The 19,713-nt window shown below is 44.2% G+C and overlaps 1 protein-coding gene across 3 annotated transcripts in view; it reads right to left on the reverse strand.

The window, feature by feature from the left end:
* The window catches only part of NLGN1 (neuroligin 1), a 792,339-nt gene extending 784,243 nt beyond the window's left edge, over positions 1-8,096 (reverse strand). For all 3 annotated transcript variants that reach the window (XM_085635421.1, XM_085635420.1, XM_085635419.1), the window contains exon 1: positions 7,652-8,096. The gene's annotated coding sequence lies outside the window, so the exon portion shown is untranslated. The remainder of the gene's footprint in view (positions 1-7,651) is intronic.
* Positions 8,097-19,713: the final 11,617 nt, after the last annotated feature.

The raw sequence follows: 19,713 nt of genomic DNA on the forward strand, positions 1-19,713 counted from the left end.
ATGTTCAGTACAATTCTCATTGCACATATATTGCAAAGGTTGGGAGTACATTGGGGGGCAAATAGAGAATGGAACCACCATTTTTTATATAATGCTATACTGCAAAGCTGAACATGGGTTATGAAATGTGTTAGTTCGCACTGGTTGGTTGGGCTTACTGAGAAGTGGTGTTGAGTGGGATGAGGAAATGCCAGGGGAGGGACATCTTCCCCATTCATCTATTTGCCTAGCAAACCTTGTAGATAATCATTTATTTTGGTTATAGTATTGTCCATTGCTTAAATTAACTTGCTTTCCATTTTCCTGTTCATGTAAGTCTGTAATGTCAGTTATCTACAACTCATACACCTCATGCTCTGCTCATCGTCTTTCCTCTCTTGTGCCATAATTATAGGAAGTTGGTACACCTGTTGTGTTTCCATGGTGAACATCATTTCAAAGGGGAAAATATTTTTTTTGACCTTCAGAGAACTGTTGGGATTCTGCTCTTGTGATTATGTCTCTCAAGAGTATATTGTTTTGTGGATCTCTCCATTTTATTCACATGTACAAGTGTCCCCACTGAATTTTGGCCATCTATTTGCATTTCCCCTAGTGACAGGGTAGTTGATCTTCCTACCATGAAAAGACCTATGACATGAAGTTGATGGTTTGAAGACTATGCTCTTCACTTTTAAATCTTGCTGTTCTTGTAGGACATTTTTAGGACTACTGTTTTTGACAGTGTTTGTATCCTTATTGTGCTCATGCGCTCAATAGTCTCAAGCTTGTTCTTTTTAATTTTAGGGTTTCTCCAAAGTAGATTTTTCTTTCTTGGGTAAAAAGAATACTAGCGGTCTGACCTTGTTAGAACCTGTTATGAATTTAATGTAACTGAAACATTTTCCTTTAAGATGCTCATGTCTTCCTAAAAGTATTTAATGTTCAGCAATAAAGTAGTGCATTTTACTCTGTGTCATTAAGTAGTGGGTGTAATCAACTCTCTGTCATTTCCACACAATTTCATGTCAAGTATTATCATCATAAGTATATCTTCTAAAATATTTACATATGTGTGAAAAATGTCAGCCATTGTCAAAAGTAACTGAAGTATAGGTTTTACTAGGAAAGATTTTAAAAGATTGTATTGAATTTGGCATTAATATTGAAATATGTATGTAGGAGAATCAATGTCTTAGCTTTGAAGTATGACACCTTTATTCCATTATCAATTAAGCCAACAAAATGTTCTAATGGAAATGTTTCTTACACATGTACCTTTCCTACTTCAAATCAATATTTTTTGCTTGCAAGTATTTAATGTACTTGACCACAAGAAATTTACTTAGAATGGAAAATGACCGTCATCTGCTGACAGTGGGTGTGTCAATTGAATTTCCAATTTTCTTGATCATTTTAATGAACTGTTCTTGTACGAAATAATTTTACAATCACATCATAAGAAAGCCCACAACATAGACTGATACAATACCACATGCCCTAGTCAGTTTGACCAATCATTTCTTCACCTTAGTTTGTAATATAATTTAAATCACCCACATACTAAATTACAAGTAATAAATCAATTGAACCAAGGAAAGAAAAATGCTGAATCTTTCTTTTTCTTACTTTCAATCAAAGAATGTCACGTCATGGAAATGACCACTTGGGCTAACACAAAAGTGACTTCTGTATGTTATTGTGCTCTGAAAAGCTTGAAATATCCTACTCTCCCAAAAATGATCACCATTACAAAAAATACACACACTTTGCTAACTCATGACAGGTTACTCATGAATAAGGAATTTATAAAGTGAATGATCAAAATTAAAAAACAGTGTAGACTAAACAGTAACAAAAAAACTATTTGAAAATTTTATTTGAAGGAGAAACATATCCGTCTGAAACAATGATAATGAATATAATCACACTAGGAGAGTAGTCAGTCTCTCAGAAACTCCAGTTGAAGGTCACAGGGCTCTTTTAGGTGAGAGGCTTGTTTTTGTTCTTCAAAACAATCTCTGCCAATAATAAGCATGTATATTAATATTCATAACTAATATGCACTAATATACATGCATGTATATCATTCCATAAAACGTATTTCCACAAATTGCTCACACCATTTTACTCCAAGCAATTGCAAGTTACTGCAGGTAAGGCTTTGGGGAGCCTTTGGGCCAGAAAATGGTAAGAACCCTTCTGCAGGGCCCTACTTAAAATAACAATATGTGTGACCCAACAATTCCACCTGCAGGCCTCATTCAGTTATGACTGAGCTTGCATAGTGAAGGTATGGTTCTGAAATGGTTCGAAAGCGATATCTGTACATCTGACACTTGTAGAAGACATAAACACACCTGTGGAGCTAAATAAATCTCCATGCGTTGTCCTATCTGCTCAAACACCTCATCCTCCTCAAGACCCCCCAAGACAGCAAGATACCAGGTGAAAGTTGTCTCTTAGCTTAGCCCTTCACCTGTGGAAAAGGTTACCCCAGTACATCTTAACTCCCACAAAGTCCTGGTGTTCGAAAGAAACCTACAGACCCACCTCCTCTAAATCGCAGAGCCCCGCCTCATCAGGTAGTTTGATTCTTGCAAAAATCTAGAAGTAAATGAGTTATGCTCTGTGAACTATACAAATGCAAATAAATAAATGAATGACCATTAATACTAGAGCCCACAGGTAAGTAGAAAATCCTGGGAGGGTATATTATTCTAATGGAATCCCCAATGCGACAATGCCATATTTTATAGATAAATCGAGATTCTGGCAGGTGTTCTTTTTGATTGAATTGCAAATGGAAGGTAGTAGAGCATATAATGCTGTGTTAACAACTTATTGTTTTTCACACTGTTAACATTCAACAGAAGTCAATTTTTGCACAAACCAAATCCAGTGAATAGAAATAGGTCAAATGCAGTAAATTCGAGATTGATGTGCACACCCTCATCCACGCATGGTCATTAAAGTGTGACTTTGAAAGTGGATATTACAACCTTACAACTACGATGGAATGCATCAAATGTGGAAGGACTGAAAGCCAAGATGACCCCCCCCCCCCACCCCACCCCACTCAAATCACATACTACTACTTTAAAGTTATTTTCTTCCATATAGCTTTTCTATGCACTGCACATAGTATGTATCCCTACACTCCAATCTAATGGTCCTCCAATTTATCGAACTCGGAAAGATAAATGGCCGAGTTGGCATTGGTAGGATTTACATTTTTTTTTTTTTTGCAGTTTTATATAGAGCGAACTTGACCCGAATCCAATCAGGTATCAGAGCGGTTTACATAGGCAGGGGAGATTAAGTGATTTGCCCAGAATCACAGGACGTTCAGCGTCATTACCGAGACTCGAACCCAGTGCCCCCCGTCCGAGGTCGAGCGCCCTAGCCGTAAGGCCAACTCCTCTCCCCTAGGTAGAGGGTAGCATACGTCATCACTGAGCCCTTAACTCGCTGGGCCATCTACCAGAGTAAACACGCATGCTTAGAAGAGTTGGGAAGAAAACATATGGACGTATGCCCAGCCAATCATATTTCATGTAGTCAAAAATATGCCAATATTTGAAACAGCGATATGACACGTCCGGCATCTGCGTACTTGTTGCAGAGATCGTTGTATTATATGAAAAAGACTAATTTGTATCACAGAGAGTTTCACACACTCTTTTATCATTCTATGACGAATAAAATGAGGACCACTTATTTATAAAACAATACGATTTGTGCTGTGTGTTACAACACCAGTGTGTCTACTATCCACTGAAACAGCACAGCGTGTGTGAGCTATCGTTTACATTAGAAATGTCTGTCGGATTGGTCTGGTTCCACATGTTTCCCTCGTGCTCTCGTTTCACACTTTAACACTGGAAGATGTAACATTCATTTTTCAGATCCCACTTCTCTGTGTCTGTCTCGCGTTCATGAGAAGAGCTCTTCCTGCTTCTGTAAGCGCCTTTAGCTCTCAGCAGATGAAGGCCAAACATGTTTAGATGTTTACTCCTCTCAAAATCCAAATGGTCGGATTAAAAATGCAAAAATGGCTGCTGTGTATTGCGGTCGAAAATGTTACATTCTTTAATGTTCAACAATTAAACTCAGAAGCCACATAAACGTGATTTGCCTCAGTGGTTCAGCCAGTGGGGAAGAAAGATGTTTTTGTGACCAGATACTGTCCTTGCGACATGGGTCTGTTGTGATCCGTGATCAGTACGATGCGGTGGGTGTAACAATGGCAGGCCAGGCTCGGGCGCACAGGTGTCTCACTGTGCAGATGGGTGGGGAAAGAGAGAGAGAGAGCAAAAGAGAGAAGTGATGTGTCTTTGTTAGTGTGTGAGAGCGAGACAGAGGTGCACATCTGTGTTTGTGTGTATGTGACAGAGAGACAAAGCATGCATGTATTTACATGTGTGCAAAAGTTATACTGTTTCTGCGCGTGTTTGAGGGGGAAGCAGAAACAGCACACACAAGGGGTGTGTGTGTGTTTGTGTGTGTGTGAGAGAGTGATTGCGTGTGAGAAAGAAGTAAAGAAAAGGGTGTGTGTGTGAGAGAGAAACAGAGAGAAATACACTGTGCAGATTTTTTTGAAGTATCGCTTTATCTAGGGGGGTATTTTTCCTCTGCAAATACCCGTATATGTCACCTTCCACATTCTGCCTAAGGTGGTATTGAAAAGTGTGGCCATACTCCTAAAATAGTGCAGCACATGAACCTACAAGCAGTGTTTTTTCATTGTTATACGGTGACATGAAACGGTTTGACTGCCACAGTCCCCAAATGTGAAGAGTGTGTGTGTGGGTCGTCCTGGGAGGTCGTAACACCAGACAATGCACACTCTGCAGGAGTGAAAGCGGCCAGAGAATGTTTACTAAGATGGTGCACTCCATGAGACTGCTTGCAGTGTTCACCACTTTGATATGAAAACGTTTAGCAGTCAGACATGCCCCCAAACATGCAGTCCCCTGTCACTTCAAAGAAGCTGAACACATGTACTCACCCTTCCTCTAGAACAACTACGCCATAACAGAGCGGCCATGCATGTCATTACCCGTGTATGTAGTCTTTGTGACATGTCTTGTTTGCTGGGGGTACCCGTTTCCAACAGAGAAAACACAAAATGTTAGTGACTGACTGGCGTATGGGCGAGAGAACTGCCTTCCCAGCAACTCTAGCGCCGACACATTCTAACTTCTATCCACTGCAAGTGATCTATTGCTGAGAACGCCGCCCAACCAAACTCCTGGTGAAAGAGCACACACAGGGAGAGGAGGGTTGGGGGGGGGGGGGGGGCATTACGCACTGCCTACTACATCTATAGACACACACGTGCCCTTGGAATTCAGGACGGTACAAAAGGGGGTGGTGGTGATGGACGGAGCATTAGAACCAATCAAACACTCACACCCAGTCAACAGATCTGGGTTTGATCCATCACCGTTCTTTAGCCCACTCTGCCACCCCAGTTCAGACATGGCCATATGCAAATCAGCCTGACCCTGTGCCTCATGGGAACAGTCCAGCCCGAACTGCCAAGCCATGTCTTCCCTGGACCGGAAACAAGCTTCCTAGGACCGGTTTCTGGCATGGAATTCAGGAGCCATGCCCTGCTACAGGCTGGCTGGTCTGCTGTCGTGGGCATCTGCTGGGCACACGGTACTGCGGACATTCAAAGGTGTAAACTATATACAAGCACTCTCGCGCCTGCCAGTACAAATCCTGGTGCCAGGGACTCTGCCCACTACAGAAGACGGCTTGAAATGCCGAACCTTCAGCCTGCGTGAGATCTGATTGGCCCATCCCCCTCTCAGTGTCTGTGATTGTGAGGGGGGGGGGGGCTCTCTCCCTGCCGCACCTGCCGCATATCTGATGGAACCTCGTGCATGTAATGAACACCCCAGCGTGCCCCGTCCTTACTGCAGGGGTGAACCTGTTTTTGCCAATTCACTCTGATCCCACGAGGCACACAAGTCAAACTGTCATCGCTTTGGCAATTCCGACAATACAAAACAAACGGCTTATATTTTTCCTTCTTTGTTTTTGCATTCTGAGCAAGCCCTCCTTTTAGATGTGCCTTTTCAGAGAGTGGCAGGCTGACTGTAAACCCAGCAGGTACAAGCAAATCTCTTGAAGGGTGAGGTGGGGGGTATGGGGGGGCCGCTATTACCACATTGCCACTAATTAATCTCTGAAACGCCTCACGCAAGAGTAGTAACGCAAGATCTGGGCTCGGCGCGTGTGCACGCGGTTGTGTGCAACCAGGACGTCTCTGTGATGCAGACGTGACCTCAATTTCCTATTATCACAGGTGCATTACATATCTTTTAAAAGGTGGCTCCAGTCTTCAGAGAGGCACCACCGGATACACCCATCGCACAATAACGCACTAGCTGGCGTTTGTGAACCCTCGGTTCAGCCGATTCCAGTGTATAAAACATCTGTATGGTCTAGAGCGCCTTATTCATATTTATAGCAGCTATATATTTCCTCGTCATATGAATGCATTTTTAATGCCAGCGTTTCTGACATATTCAAAACCTAAAACACAAAAAAAACTGTGTTTTTGGAAGGCCCGCCTCTTATATTTCATAGCACTGTCCCTGGACAGCATGTAAAAATCTCATAATCGGTTAATTTTGATGCAAGTTTCATCTACATTATGATTGATACATATTTGTGACAAAGGGCGGATCGTCTGCTAGGTTGGAGCTGCTGCACTTTTTCTGATATTCTGAGTTAATCCAAAGCGTTACAGACCGATTAATATTAAGTAATCTGTCTGATTAATTTTAATTAAATTAGTTAAACATTGATTTTCTGTCAGTGAGTAAGGGCGGTGTTGCAATGGAATGGCTAGTGGAAGACGGAACGAGAAGGGGTCACACTCATGCCCCCAGATTGCAAAACGTGAATACCGGGGTGCCTGTTATTAAATAGAGACCAGATTAAGCCTGGCTGCACCGCTCGTGGCACAGTCGCGCCTCTGCAGAGAAGTTTCCGTGGTGATATTGCGCGCGGTACGTGATTGAGAAGGTATGCCATTCTGCAAACAATGGCACCTCTCTCTCTCACACACTACATGCAACCCGGCCCGTCAGTCTAGAGAGCCCCGAGCGCGCCTCCCCTGCCACCCTGAACCTCTGCTGGGCGTCAGCCAAGCGCACTGACAAGATCACAGGGCACCGAGGCAAGCCTGGCACTGCCAACGCTTTAACCACTCGCCCAATTCGCACAATCCTCTTAGGGGGGTGGCGGGGGCGCAGTTTTCCTGGCCGTCATGATTTCATTATCTAGAGATCAAGGCTGACGGAAAGGAACGTCCAGAGAGCTCACAAGTCACGACACACACGAGGCGCTTTTGCTAAATTTTTATCGTGCCCTTTACCAAGAAATACATAAAAAATAAAACGTATGCAAACGGTACTGAAGGTTGCCATACAATACATTTCCATTAAAACTTCAAGCACACACACTGTATCGTTTTTGGGGGGGTTAAGACGCAGTTACTTTGACATACAACATATGAAGAAAAAGGGAATAGGCACGAATTCACTGCGCACTTAAAAGCCATGAAAATGATGGTGCGCGCATCCAGCGAAAGCAAAGTTGCAGTTAGCACATCTCCTTGTGAACCCGAGCCCCGCAGCTTGCAGATATTTACCAGTTTTTAGGAGCCCCCTGCAGCCGCCCCAGTCGTGCAGCGCCAGCTGGGGTCCCCGCACCTGCTTCCAACATCCTCATCCCTAACCACCGTCACCCCCGGACATCTCCAAAGTATCCATCCATGGCCGCGCATCCCCTCTGGGGGTAGAAAAGGCGCCCCGCCAACATCCGTGCCGAGCTCTCTCCCCCGCCGGTGAAATCCGCACGGCCAGACGCGGTGCCTCCGACAGCAGCCAGCCACCAAGCCCAGCAATCCGCTACACCTACGAGCTCCCCGCCGGAGCCCCCTCCATCCACCGGTGCGTCCCGGGTCAGCGCGCTGCGGGGAGACGGAGCAGGCAAAGGGCCTAAAACGGGATATTTCGGCCGCCGCATGCACCGCTCGCCAACACGCAGAGAGACCCCCGGTTTTTCCCCCGAATACAGGTTTGAACTTCCATTCGACAGAGCGAGGTGAAAAATGGTGCTCAGACGCGCCAAGCGTCGGCCGCTGGTACTGCAGCCAGCCCGGCGCGCAGCATAGGCGGCGGAGGCGGCTTACTGACACTCAGGGAGGAGGCGGAGCGAGGTACCCGGACCGGAGGCGAGGAAGGTGCGGGGCTCCCAGACGGCAGCAGCTGGAGGAGCGCACCTATGCGCTCTCCGCCTCGGCATCAGTCGGCTGGTGCCGTCCTGCCCATCTGGCCACCTCGGCGCTCTGTCCCTCAGGGCTCCAGACTAGAGAGCGACGCGAGTCCACAATGCAGCCTCAGAGAGCCGCGGAGTTAAAAGTGCGGCTTTACTCACCTTTTTCAATGGGAACAACATGTTTAAAATGTCGTCCTAAAGCAGCAGCAGACCCCTCTGTGGGATAGAGGTGACATATCCCCTAGTCAGTGTTAGCAGTGAAAAAAAACTTTAGTGAACTCTCGCAGGCGAAACGGTCATACGTGTCTCCGCATTTTTTCAATGGCTGTATCATGAAGAGGGGCGCAGACTGAATCTCAATCGGCTGTCTTTATTGCGTTTGCAGCTCTAAAACGTAACTCGGAATTACTCCGAGTTAATGGATGGATTCCATACAGTACAAGTCGGAAAGGGAAGGAGGCAACCCCTGCTGCTCACTGGGGCCGATCTGTGCTTCCGGCATTTCATGTATTGCGGGAGACACTGTGAGTTATTCACATGGACGTTAGGCGCCTCGCGTGCATGAAAAACAGGTGTTTGGCTTGTGTCACGCAGAACAAAGCCGAGGTCTACCGTTTTGAGTTTGAGGCGTCTCAAGCTCAGATATATATAAGCTCATAGATAACTCAGATGTTTTTAGAACAAGTCATAACGAGAGACAGAGCGAGAGAGAGAGGGGCAATCTCTGTCAGGGCAGAAACCCTAAAAAAAAAAGTGGGGGTGGGGCGGTACTAACCAAGTTAGGCAGCATGCAAGTGATATCATGATGCATGGCATTGCAGGTGGCATCAGAGAAAGTGGCATTCACAACCCGCGGCCTCACAGGAAGTTACATCACAAGAGGTGACATCAGTTCTTAAGACCTTACACATATGTTAAGCAGGCCTATTCAAGATTTAACAAATGAGATTTTAACATTGGGTTTGTGGCAACAAAGTGAGGGAATCCGAAACAAAATCTAGGCCTCAACATATAAATTTATTTTTTAAAAAGGTTGCCACAAAGAAATTGGCAGCAAGGAGAAACATGGCATTCATTTTGTTCTGCTTAATTGGATGCAAAGCCTGCATTTTAAAATATCTTATGGGGTTAAGGCACCTGCTGCAGATCTTAGTGTGTCCAGTAAACCTTAGGGCATGATAACAATGGTAAGATAACTCAGGAGGTTAACGTATTTGCTGGAGAGATCTGTGTTTCTCTAGTACCAGTTTCAAATCAAAGAAGAATAGAGAGAGGGTTAATGTGTCACGTGCTGAGCACATTATGTAACATGCCGATGACAGATTTGTATTTTATGCAGCTAGGTAAGTGGGTTACTGCTTTTAACACTGCGATCCTGTTGTTCCTTGCAGTTCATAAATTGTAATCCTTCGAATATAGCACAGTGAGCTCTGACGGACATGTGAATCCTACACCTTGTATCCCTCACTTTCTTATGCAATATATGCTGTACATTGATTTACATGCATATGGTTTAATGTCAATGTATAATGTGTACGTGTGATGTAAAGTGCCCTGACATCTTGCATTGGGATGAGTAGCTCTATAGAAGAACTAAAACAAAATAGTGGCATTTAAGTTGGTCTTTGTATAAATACTGGGACAGACCTACACATCTGACATTCCATGCAAATCCATTAGATACAGGGGCCGAACAAAGACACAGCCATGCCTCTCTGAAGCACCTGTGGAGTAAGAACAAGCTGTGTGCCTTTCTGTCCCCTCCACTGCATTTGCATCTTGGCGTGAGGCTCCAGATAGCTAACAGCCAGGATACTCAACCAAAAGGAGGGCTGATGTCCTCCTAACTTTGGCCTTTGTTTTGAGCCCAGGTTGAATATATAATAACAAAGCCCCCTTGCCTGCACATTGCTGCTCCGATCAAAAGCAGGCAACATGCAGGCACTGCTGAATGTGTCCCGGTGTCTGAAACTTTCACGGGACAAGTTCAGATTATTTCAGTGCCACCCTACTTCTTGGCAGGGGGCACGGTATCCACCCTGTGAAAATAGTGGGTGGCTACCGTCTGCCGACGTGTTCTCCCGACTGGTGCCCTGAACACCGCTCTCTGCTTGCAATTTGTACTGGCTGCAATGTATTCCTTAACTTGTAGAATTTCCACGTTCTATGCAAACCAAAAGGAAGTAGGCAGCTTAGTACTGCGCCAACACAGCTCTTTATGGTACTACCCCTCGTTATTAGAGTGCACACACATTTTAAAACAGTTTGGAATATTCTAAAGACAAGTAAACATCCTTTCCCAGAAATGTTTGTTAGCCACATGAAAATTGCGTGTGCTAGAGCAACTTGCTGATGTGTGGGAGTTCAGATCAGGGCCGATGGAATGATGTGATTTGGTGGCTGCAGTGCTTCCCACACATTTGTAGGTTTGACGTATATGCCACATAATCCAGCATCTTCTTCATAATCTGCAGATTGTAAGAAAAAAAATGTTTCTAGATCAATATGATCAAAAGTTACTAAAAGCTGCTGCCATTTATTGATACTAAGGGCATTTTCGATGTCTCTCAGAATGGGTTTTGTGCTGGTCACAGCACAGAAACTGCCCTCATTGTTGCCACCGACAGCATCCGTACCCAGGTTAATCAGGGTGGGCCGGCTATCTTGATAATGCTTGACCTCTCGGCAGCATTCAATACTATCCCTCCGGCATGGATGGTTCAGCATCTGCAACAAGTGGGGGTCAGTAGGACAGCCTTGCAGCTTCTCCACTTATTTCTGTCCAGCAGGGCTCGAATTATCAGCTGTGCAGGCTTCAAGGCTAAGACCTTCAGTCTTCCCTGTGGGGTACCACAGGGCTCATCTCTGAGTCCTACCCTTTTCAATCACTATGTGGCCCCTCTGGCTGACCTGGTGCGTTCATTTGGTTTTCAGGTGCTGTCATATGCTGACGACATGCAAATCATCGTCTTCATCTCTAAAGACCTGCAGTGGATGGCGGGGAGGTTCAATCATTGTGTGTCCAGCATCATCTACTGGATGAAGGCCAACTCCCTGAAGATTGATACAGACAAGACTGAAGTGCTTGTGTTCAGTTCTCAAAATTCCATCTGATCAAGCACTTGGAGGCTAGATTTCTGCAGATCTCTCCCCTCCCCTGTTAGGTCAGCCAAGAACCTGGGGGTCATCTTTGATGACTCTCTGATCTTTGATGCCCAGGTCAGTCGCACCGTCAGCACTTGCTTCTGCATCAGGAGTTCCCATTGGAACTGCACCAGTCAGTCATCATTGCCCTGGTTACCTCACGGCTGGACTTACGCAACTTTTTGTATCTGATCATTATTAGTTGCTCCCTGAACCAACTTCAGGTTGTGCAGAACGTGGCAGCTTGTCTCATTCTGAACACTCCCAAGCGGCATTTCGCTAGGGAGGGGTTTCGCTCCCTGCACTGGCCTCCTGTCAGAAAAAGCATTGTTTTAAAGGCTTGGTGCCTGGTTTTTAAGGCCCTGCACCATAACTTGAATACGCCTTTTCAATGGTACATTCCGGGAAGAATACTGAGATCCTCTTCTTGCAAAAAACTTGTGATCCCCAGATTTCATAGGACTAGATGGGTGGGTCGCTCGTTCTCAGTAGCGACTGCCAAACTATGGAACACCCTACCTACCTATATTTCAGATGGGGGCTCTTTTATGGCCTTTAAAATCATCTGAAAAACTGGCTTTTCACATCGCAGTAACCCCCTTTTTTGGCTGCATCCCCTATGCTGATTCCTTTGTTCCCCGATAGCGCCCTGACACCTATGGGTGTTAGTGCGTTCCACAAATTCTATCCTAATTCTATACCATCCTAAAATGAGTTAGCGAAAGGCCTGTCCCAAAGGGTGACTGGTCCCCTTTTTGTTGCTAATTGGTTAGTTTGAATGTTACATTGGTACTAATTGGAATAAAGCATTTGTCCAGACAGGGTTAACATAAGTAAAAATTTCAAAATACTGAAGTAGTACTAGCACAAAATATGCCACATTATATTGCATATTTTACCTTTTCTTGCTGCATAATGTAGTCAAAGCTGCTGCATAATTTGGTCCTCCCCAGCCACATAATTGCAGTGACCCTGCTTAATGTAACTACTGAACTGCGATAGAAAATTTTCCAACTGTATCCCGCTACTGGTTATTAGTGTCTAATAGCAATTGCTGTTTCAGTTGATGTTTTATTTTAGCAAAATATTTCAACTTCTTTTTTATTTATGTTTATTTTGCTGTTGCCTGAGATAAACTTTCAGGGCCAGATCTACAAGGAAGTGCCGCAGCGTGGCAATGCAAGCCCTTTGGCTGCGCCACGCTGCGCACTTCCGAAGCACAGGAATGTGACATATTTACAATTATATGTTGCATTCCTGTGCTCTCCTCTGTGCTGGCGCACAAACAGCTGCCATGCGCCGGTGCAGTCACCATTGCACCATGGTGCAAGGATGCCTGCGTCATGGGGAGATTGTTTTTGTGCAGGAAGGGGCACCTTCCTGCATAAAAACAATCACTACAGGCATTTTCCTCCTTCGATGCGTGCTGTAGAATGCAGCACACTTTGAAAGAGGAAAAAATGAGGAGAAATTAAAACATTTCTCCTTGTTGCGCCTCGCTACGCCTCCCCTGGGGAAGCTTAGCATTGACACGCATTTCCAGATTTATGATTGCTCACAAATCTGGAAATGTGTCTTGTTCCATGGGTGTTGCCTGGAAACTACCACAGCAACACCCATGGAACGCCCCTTCCACTCAAAGTGATGCGTGTGAAGGGGCCATATTTACAAGGAGAGGAAAAGTCACGCAGGGTGGCTTTTCCTCTCCTTGTAAATATGGAGAAGTGAAATGCGCCTCCAGGACGTCACAAAAAGTGACGAACTGGTGGCGCAGTGGGGTTGTAAATCTGCCCCTCTGTGTCCCAAACTCCATATGCTGATAACAGACCAATTATAAGGAGTAGACAAAAGGAATTTCTATAGAGTCTGTTGCTTGCCATTAACCATCACCGCTAACCATCAATGTAAATTCTTTGCAGCCACATCCTGGTGTACTGTTTCTAGAAGCCCTTCCATGCATATTTGGAAATTCATAATTTTGTAAATTTTTTTATAGCACTGCTAGATCCCAGAAGGTGCTGTATTACAAAGTCCCATTTAGATTTTAGGTGTAGGTATTAGGATAATTAGGTATCTGCAGAACATACACAGGAGTTAGGAGGTTCTGTAATACATATGTGTCATGGGGGTGACATTATATGTGGCCCAAAAACCTATTTGGAAAGAGTGCACTTTTAAACACAAATTCACTCATCTATTACAGCAGTGAAATGTCAGGTTATTCCCGCAGTGGACCTTAGGTGATTTGGGAAAACGGCACTTAATGCCTCTAAGATACTCTTCTAGTATCATTTTACAAGGGAATAATCAAGGTCTATATTCACAAAGCATAGTTATTGTGTTTCTATCTCTCTAATAATTAACTCTTTGTGTTCTGATCACAGTTAAGTAGTTTTTTATCTACTGTAATTGAAAGCTATGCATGCCATAAAGCACCTGGGGCCAGTTGTAGGTAAATCTGAAATACCGATTTCTTAATAGCGAATTTTACCGATTCGCTATTAAGAAATCGGTATTTCCTATGTAGGTAAAGATTCGGTAAAAAATACCGAATCCTTAATTTTCCTTATTACCGAATCGGTAATCAAGATTCAGTAATAAGGAATACCTGCCCATTCATTTCTATGGGCTTGGAGGCCCATAGGAAAGAATGTGAAGACATTCACTATTAGCCCGAATCGCTAATAGCGGGAGCACTTTCAAGGGTGCCAGGGTGTCAAAAGGACACTCTGTTGCACCCCTGAAATGTGCATGTGTGCACATGTGGCGCACATACATGCCCTAAGGGCATGAATGTGTGCCACATGGCACTTAACAAAACACAAAAAAGTGATTTTTTAAAGGAAATTGGTAATTACCACCAACTTGAAGTTGGTGGTAATTACCTATTTCTTAAGGCTCAAAAGCCCTCTTTAATGTGCTTCCTACATTGCATTTAAGGAATCGGTATTACCGATTCCTTAAATGCAAGAGCAATATGGAATCGGTATTTACCGATTCCTTATTTACCGATTCCTTACATACATTAGGAATGGCTAAATACCGGTCGGTAATGCTGAAATTTACTGAATTTCGGCGTTACCAACCGGTATTGAGTCACCTACATCTGGCCCATAGTCTGTTGTGCAGGGTGTAATATGCTATTTATTACCATTGTTGAGGGAGGAGTGGGGCATCATGACTCACTTGAAGCTTCACCTCTTGTGAGTCAAGTCCCTTCGGACACTCAACAATGGCAACAAATAGCATAGTACACTTACTGGATCACAAAGTACGGTTTAAACAAATCTTTATTTAAGCCCTAACCGGTACAGAAAATCTGAGGTGTACTTGCAAAAAACTTTGTGGAATGTGAACGCTAACGTTAAGCCTGGTATGAAAATATGTGGAGATTTTAATGCCTCCTCCAGTAGGAATATGGCATGACTTCATTAGCAATGAGGGGGCAGGCTGAGGCATTCTGGAACTGGATATTGGAATTCCATCAAAATGAGCAACTCAAGAAAGGGAAGGCTGTTCTCGAATTTGTTAAGTAACTCACATCTCAGCTTCCTTAGTGGTTGAACTACTTCAGACATCCGGCTATACCCACATATAGGAGTAACAAGAGATCCAGTTTGATTGGGTACATCTTATTTAGAAACAAACTGTGGACCTGGTTGTGGATAGGAGGGTAGTGCAGATCCTAGAGAGTGACCATGAGCCACTGTGCTTTAGATGCAAAACCCGCTTAAGAATCCATCTGCGGGTGATTGGGGGAACACGTGAAGAAGAATTGTGTTACTGTACTGCCTACATTTCTACCAATGATGTTTAATGATTACGGCACTACATTTGTAACATATGTGATATTCCTGCTGATGTTCTGGCTGATTTTCAATAAAATAAATAAACACAGTCCCCCCCCCCAAAAAAAGAACTCCATCTGCTGCCCTATAGATACCTGCGATCATTCCTGCTGGGGATAGTAGAACAATGAAACAGAATGCAGAAAAAAATCTAAGGGATAAGAATATGCTGATAGATATTATAGAAAATAACCTATCTGCCATCTTCACTTCTGTTATAAAAGATCCTAAAATCCTTTTAAACACCTATAAGGCTATTTTTAAGAAAGTCTCTCTACTCAGGTCAGCTCCGTGCAGGAGGTAGACCGCTGACAATACGAAGTGCAGCTCGTTTGACGCGTCCTGCAGAAAGGTGAAGTTGGAGGTCTCAAAGGTGCAATGCGTGCAGCATTTATGTTATGTTATAAAGTTTTATAGAGCGCTCGTGTACCCGAGGGTGTCTTGGCGCTGACCTAAGTAAGCAAGATCTGACAGGGTGGAAGATGTTAGATGGTCACTATAACTTAAAAAGCCACATTTTCCGTGCTTTCCTGAAATGTAAAAGATTTTGAGAGTTTTTCAGTTCAAATGGAAGGGAATTCCACAGTTTAGTGCTACATGTGACAATGCTTTTTCAGACCCCATGGGCAAGTCTGAACTTTGGCACCTCAATTTTTTTCATGCCTTAAGAGCGTAAAAATCAGGGGCGTGTGTACCAACGAGACTCAGACATCAGTAAATGAGGATCATTTTAAAAACCTATGAAGAGAGTTCAAAGGTCTATTAACTCCTTCCCTGCGGGGGTAATTTCCCCATGGTGCAGGGGGAAGTCCGCGGCGCCACTGTGCTCGTGACGAGCTCAGCTCGTCATGACTCACAGTAGAGCTGTGCTCATGACGAGCTGAGCTCGTCACGACCCTGCCCACTGATTAATTCTCACGCACAGGCAGGGAATTTATCGCGCTTGGGCGGGCCATGGCAGTTATGATGAGCTCAGCTCGTCATGAGCACAGCTCTACTGTGACTCATGATGAGCGGAGATCGTCATGAGCATGGAAGGGGTTAAGGAACAAGAAAATACTATACCAGAAAGTGGTATGAGACGAATTGAGGAAGGCAAGAGAGGAGAAAAACAGAAAATGCTTTTCTGCCCAAATAGGAAGAGTTTTAGGGTGTGGAATAAACATTCAAGAGTATCATATCAATGCTAAGGCTTCGGTGGAACACTTCAAGACCTTCTATCAAGCCAGTGCTAAACTCTTATGTCCTTAAGCAAACAGTAGACTATCTTTGCATGAGTGGCCTATTGTTCTCCGTCCAGAAACAGAATGAGCGATTGTAGTTCGGAAGGCCAATAAAGCAGCCGGACTGACTTCCTTCCAGCTGATATGTTTCGCCGTGACCCTAAACTTTGGTTGATGGTTCTAACCAAGGTCTTTAATGCAGTGTAGCCTACTAATTCCACTCCCCACTCATTCCAGTCCGCTGCAATTATTCTTATACCAAAAAATGGCAGTAAGTTCCTGCCCAGCAAGTACCAGCTGATATCACTTTTAGAAAGGGAGCGTGGGTAAGACCTTTGGCCAGATTTTACTAAATGGTCTGCAGGCCTGGGTTGACCAAAAAGCTATTTTAATTGGTGCTTGTATGGGCCAAGTTGAGTCAGGCTTATCCCAGAGGCAATGTGTAAAGTGTTTGCGCAACACACACACAGCAGCAACACACTAGGCACACTACCAAATAAAGGTTATATAAAAAATAGCCTTTGAATTGTCTAAAACACATTAGATCATAATCACACATATACACTGTGCCAACTGGCACTAGGCAATATTTACAGGGGATTATGTACAGGACCAGGTCAGAACCATCAGAATGCACATAGTATATATAAAACACAACCAGTAATTACTGGTACAATAATGACTTTAGCATTATCAGATTAGGCATAAAACCCATTAGGCCCAAACCTCATTAGCATAAACACATTACACAATAGGCCTCATCAGCATAAACACATTATGCAATAAATCACATTAGATTAGGCATACTCCCACACATCTCATATTTTGAGGTAATAACCAATACTCACTGGTAAAGGTACACCTAGAATCAACACCTTAGGCCTAAACACCTTATGCATCCATCTCATGGGGCAGAAGAGTGCTCAAGCATGGTTCTGTAAAGGTTTTTGTACTATTGACCAAGCTACCAAACGTTATATGAATGGAGTCAAATATGCCACAACATATAAGCCTTCTTTATACTGCTTGTGCATAGAACCAGTGGTTCCCAAACTGTGCACCGTGGCACTCCGGTACACCGTTAAAACTAGCCAGGGGCACCACGCACGCCTTTGGAACGTAGGAAAGATAGTTGTGCTGAAGAAGATTTTTGTAATCTGAAAGTTTAAAAATTAAGAGTCTTTTCCTGCCCTGAATAACCCTTAATGAATAAAATATTCCCAGAAATGCATACTTCTCAGAGAAGCACCAGTGAGGGAGTGCCTCAGAAACTAACGCAGTGGAGGGTGTGAAGTTTCTGGCAGGCCATTGCAGTCTTTTTCCTTCTATCATTAGTTGGCATTTGTGACAGAGGTGGTGTCTCATAGTGAAGCCAATGCTCACAGTCTAACTTTCTTCCGGTGGTAGTAGCAAATTCTGTGTTATGTTATGTTAATCGCACTTGTAGAGCGCACGGTTACCCTTGGGTGTCCTGGCACTAAGCACTGGTTGCTAGGGAGCAAAAGGATGTGTACTACTGGGAGAAGCGCCATGTCTTCAACCCCTTTCTAAAGGAGAGGTGACCCGGGGCATTCCGGAGATGAAAAGGGAGCTCGTTCCATGCCCTGGAAGCACAATTGATGAAGGTCCTGCCTCCCCAATTAACTCTTTTAAATGGGGGGACTTGAACTTGTTTAGCTCCGGTGGAGCGTAACATTCTTCCAGGGATGTACCATTGGAATTTATGCCTAAGGAAGTCGGGTCCTGCTCTATTAATGGCCTTACAGACGGTGCAAAGTGCCTTAAAGCGTACTCTTTGTTTCACCGGGAGCCAATGAAGTTGCCTCAGCTCCTCTTTTACGGAGAAAAATTTCGGAGTTCCTGACAGCAATCTGGCTGCGGCATTTTGGGCTAGTTGGAGCCGATTGATATGCTGCTTTTGGCATTAAGAAATAGGCCATTGCAATAGTCCAAGCGTGACATTATGAGGGCCGTTATCACTGTCTTGAGGCTGCTTTCAGACAGGAAGAACTTAATTTTTATTATAGAAAGCAGGCCGAGATCACCATGCTTATTTCGTCACCCATAGTAAGCTTGTTGTCCATCAGTAGCCCCAGGAGTTTTGCTTTCCTAGTAGGTAGGGGGTAAGAACCAAGATCTTCCGGCCACCATTCGGGTGTCCACACACGTGGATTGTTTCCAAACTTTATGACCTCGGTCTTGCTGGAATTTAATTTTAGACAGTTGGAGGAAATACAGCCCGAGATGGCACCCATACAGTCATGGAAACGTGCACCCATTTCTTTTTCCATCCCCTCAGTCAATGATAACACTATTTGAGTGTCGTCGGCATAAGAGGTAAGTTGGAAGCCAAATGTTTTAATGACTCCTACAAGGGGTGCCACATAGATATTGAAAAGCATTGGGCTTAGTGACGAGCCCTGTGGCACCCCACATGGAAGGGAAAAAGGTTTGGACCTGTTGTCATCCAGATCCACAGTTTGTGATCTGTCAGCTAGAAATGATTGCAGGAGTTTCCATCCTCGCCCCTCTACTCCTATATCAGACAATCGGTCCATCAGCTCTTCATGATGGACCATGTCGAAGGCAGCTAACAGATCCAGCAGGATCAGCACAGCATTGCCACCCTTGTCCAAGGCCTCTCTAATGTCCTCCGTGGATTTAAGTAAAGCCGACTCTGTGCTGTGCTCTGAACCCATATTGAGATGGGTCAAGAGAGTATTTGGATTGAAGGAATGCACTGAGTTGGGTGTTCATGGTCTTTTCCAAAATGTTGGCAGGGAATGGGAGGCGTGAGATTGCTCTATAGTTGTTAGGATCTTTTGGATCCAAGGTCTGTTTTTTCAACAAAGGAAGGACAGAGGCCTTTTTCCATATTTTAGGGAATATGCCTGATCTGAATATAGCTTTCAGCAGGGGTGTAAGTGCTGTTCCAATAACTTCTGGAATTTGCTTGATAATCCGTACTGGGCAGGGATCGGTGGGGGCTCCAGAGTGAATAGAATACAGAAGTTTGTTACTTTCTGGTATCCCTAGGGGTTTAAATTGTTCTAACACGGTGGAGGAACTGTCCAATCCATCCTTATACGGGCATTCATGTACCTTTTTGTCAGGTAGAGTGAACGAAGTAAAAAGGATTTCTACTTTTTGTTTAAAAAAGTCGGCTAGTTTATCACAAAGTTCAGGATTACTCCGACTCTTTGGGACGGCAAGTATTT

Source organism: Triturus cristatus, chromosome 11 (genome assembly GCF_964204655.1).
Source record: "Triturus cristatus chromosome 11, aTriCri1.1, whole genome shotgun sequence".
NCBI classification, from domain to species: Eukaryota; Metazoa; Chordata; class Amphibia; order Caudata; family Salamandridae; genus Triturus; species Triturus cristatus.